At 39.1% G+C, this 3906-nt stretch overlaps 1 non-coding gene across 1 annotated transcript; it reads right to left on the bottom strand.

The window, feature by feature from the left end:
* Nucleotides 1-431: 431 nt before the first annotated feature.
* On the bottom strand, nucleotides 432-538 carry LOC125084131 (U6 spliceosomal RNA). The gene has a single exon (XR_007122492.1). It is a non-coding gene; the product is annotated as a U6 spliceosomal RNA (small nuclear RNA).
* Between the last annotated feature and the right edge of the window lie 3368 nt (nucleotides 539-3906).

Below are 3906 nucleotides of genomic sequence, written 5' to 3'. Positions count from 1 at the left end.
GTTGCCCATTTTAACCAAGAATTCTTGTTTAATTTTAAGATTTACTTTTTTTTTTTTTTTTTTAGAGAGCAAGAGTACATACCCACAAGTTGGGGGAAGGGCAGAGGGAGAGGGAAAAGGGAATGTCAAGCAGACTCCTCGCCGAGCGTGGAGCCTGACATGGGGTTCGATCTCATGACCCCGAGATCATGACCTGAGCCAAAGCCAAGAGTTGGACACTTAACTGACTGAGCCACCCAGGCACCCCAAGAATTCATGTTTTTCATAGTTATTTATAGGAACTGCAAGGTAAAAATGAATATCTTTATAAAACCCATAGCTTTAAATAATATATATCAAAACAAAATTGTGATTTCTCTGGATTTGCTCTCCCAAATTGATTTCTAAAGTATTCTGTATTATGCTTCTTTTATTTTTTATTGATTTGTTTTTTAAATGCAGAATGCTTCACAAATTTGTGTGTCATCCTTGCACAGGGACCATGCTAATCTTCTCTGTATCATTCCAATTTTCGTCTACATGCTGCCGAAGCAAGCACTGTACTACACATCTTTTAATATACTTCAGAGAAAAGTATACGTTTTCACAGGCTATGGAATTTTAGGTATTCAGAAAGTAAAAAATTCATTTTTCCCATTTATAAGTTGGGAAAAAAATGCTAGACATAGCATATATTTGATTGATAGCTAACTGTCGATGGCACATTCAAACAATAAAATGCAAGCAGAAGGGATGCTAAGAGTTCACTGTACCCACGTGGAGAGGCTCATCGGTAGCTTTGAAAATGGTTCCACCAAGGGCGTGGTTCTCCCAGTCCACTACCCCAAGGATGACTTGGCTCTTTGGGCCTCAGTTTCCTCATCAGTTACTACAAAGAAGGCTTACTGTGGCTTCTTCCAAGTTCTAGCATTCTAGGACCATGAATGTGAGCTCTGTCGGCAATAAATAACATTTACTCAGTTATTCCTCCTCTTCACCAAATGAGAAAAGCAGGTGATAATTAGATTCTTCCCAACCCTTGAATGTGATAATTTAAAAGAATAATAATAGCATGGTATGTGTAATAAGGCATTTTACTGAATGTTTTACATCCAGTATATAATTCAATCCTCATGATCCCAATAACACACAATTATTCTTGTTCCCTTTAGCAGATAAGGAAATTGAGGCAGAGAAAAGCTAAGTAGCCCTCACAATGCCACCCAGTTAGAAGGACAAGAGCTGAGGGAGACCTAAAGTGTGGTAAAGGATATTGACTCTGGGAGTGAGACTGACCTGGGTTCAAATCCCGACTGTACCTTCTTTGTGGTTACGGGCAAATTACTTAGTCTCTTCAATCTTCCATTTTTGTTGTCTGTTAAACGGTGATAATACCAGTGGTATTCCCTACAAGGATTGAATGAAATCATTGGTTAGTGTTCAACAAGTCTGAACTATGCTAGAGATGATAATGATTTATATTACTTCGCGAAGTATTTCCTTTTAAAAACACCGAGTATCTTAAGCAAACTGGCATTTCAAAACCCAAGCACTGTGCACTAATGTTGTTAGACAAATGTTAACCTTTTTCAACAATTAGAAAGACTAATGTGACACAACTCGCTAAGCTGTTTCACATTTTATGCGTACTCCGAGATGAAGTCCAAAAAATCAGCTCTGTATGACAGACTGCTGCACATCATGTTACAAACATATTTCCCACGACTCATAGGAAGGGACTTGGCAATCCAGAAGGAATTTTTCAACATGCTAATTAATGCAGATAATGTATCTCCCCTGCAATCAAAAAGGTCAGAGGAATGAATCGGTTCCCTCTTTCATTGATTAAAAAATATTTGCATCCTCTTTTGATCTTCCCCTATTTTACCCCAAAGAACTCATGATGACCACCCAGGAATTAATAGGTAATCCTTCACCCCATTGCCTAATGGTGAGAAACATCTTGACGCCTTTGGGCTCAACTGTGCTCATTAGGTACAGAAATGCCCTGAGAAGATAGCGAACTTATTCAGATTTTTGTGTGTCTGCAGTTTGATGTAATAGTGTTTATTTTTGGCCCCCAATTGCTCAGCAAAAAAACAAAAAAAAAACAAAAAACAACAACAAAAAAAACCTTGGTTAAGCTGCTGATTTCCTTTAAATTGCTGAGCACAGGGATTGTAGCTTGATAAAGTCATTTAGTTGCTAAATGTTTGTATTCAAACCATGCCAATGGCTCTTGCTGGAGTTTTTCATGAGGAATGTGATGATGTTTACTTCTTTATGGGGTGGAAATAACCATGAATTTACCGATACTACCTCGCAGGGGATTTTTCAAAATGTATTTCATCTTTAGGGCTTTGAAATATAAAATTTTATGTAGGTTTTCATTGAGGAAGATGTCACAAAGCGAAAGTATGTATGCTTTCACTGAAAAAAATTTGTTGCAACTTCCCCAAATATTCCTAAATTCTGAAACATTAATACATTGCCCATTCAGTCTTGAATGTGGCATCCTTAAGACATTTCCCAGGAGGTATTATCAAGGTCCATTTGAATAGAAAAATTCATAACTGTGGCATCAATACTAAAGTGAGTGAAGGAAGTAGGGGATGAGAGAACTTGTATAAATATACCTCATCTTGTCTCCTTTTCCTGTTTTTTTTTTTTTTTCTTTTCTCTCTTCTCCTAGTCCTGAAGGCAAAGGGATTAGCTGAGAATGCAGACTGTACTTATCTAAAATAAGAAAAAATGTTGAATTAGGAAAGCTGTTGATTTTCCATCCATCCATCCATCCATCCGTCCATGTATCTGTTGAATGTCTGTAAAAGGCCAGACAATGTGCTAGAGACACAGAAACAAAATTGTGTTGTTTGCTAAGTCAGTTATTTATGTAACAAACGTTACTAATTAGCCAATGTTTGATTCATGAAAACTGAAAACAAGTAACTATAACATATAAGATGAGTATATAAAAGTATTCAAGGACCTCCTGTCTGGCTCAGTCAGTAGCACTCATGACTCTTGATCTTGGGGTTGTGAGTTCAAGCCCCGCATCGAGCACAGAGCTTACTTAAATAAAAAGGCATTCAAAATTCAGAGGGAGCAGGAAGCTGAGGAAAAAAGCCCTCACTTATAGCATATGTGACAGAGGCTGAGTTTAAGGGGCACACAGCCTGCCACAGGGTGTATGGTAAAGCTGTCTCTGGAACCCTCAGCCGCTAAGGAACTCAGAGGCAGAGTATGGGATGACAGAAAGTTAGGATCTTAAGAACAGCCTTGGGTTGGCATCACTATAGTGGCAGACTACGTTTCCAGTCTCCCTTACAGCTGTGCAAGGCTTTGGAGATTAAGTTCTAGTTGGTGGTTGCTACAGAGTGAATGTTTGTGTCCTCTCAATTCACGTGTTAAAATCCCAACCCTCAACAGGTATTAGTAGTATTAGTTTGTAGGGCCTGTGGAAGGCGATTAGACCAGCAAGGGTGAAGACCTCCTGAATGGGATTAGTGCCCTTATGAAAGAGACCCAAGAGAGCTCCCTTGCCTCTTCTACTACATAAGGACATAGCTGAGTGTGAACCAGGAAGAGGGTTCTCACCAGACATCAGATTTGCTGGCACCTTGATCTTAGTCTTCCCAGTTCCCAGAACTGTAAGAAATAAGTTTCTATTGTTTATAAGTCTCCCTGTTTATAGTTAAGTTGCTCAAGCAGCCTGATGAACTAAAACAAGTAGTGTAACTTCCAAGAAGTGTCCTTAGGAGAAGGGATTTCTCTCTCCTGTCTGTTTTAGCTTTCTGTTGGCAGATGGGAGACCATGAAAGCTGATGCTAGAGTAACCGTCTTAGACCATCAGATGGAAACCTTGTGTGGAAGATAGAGAGCAACATGAGCCACAGAGTCGGATGGATATGAAGCCACCATTCCAGC

The sequence above is a fragment of the Lutra lutra genome, chromosome 13 (genome assembly GCF_902655055.1).
Source record: "Lutra lutra chromosome 13, mLutLut1.2, whole genome shotgun sequence".
In the NCBI taxonomy this organism is placed as follows: domain Eukaryota; kingdom Metazoa; phylum Chordata; class Mammalia; order Carnivora; family Mustelidae; genus Lutra; species Lutra lutra.
This window is presented reverse-complemented; position numbering and strand designations above follow the sequence as displayed.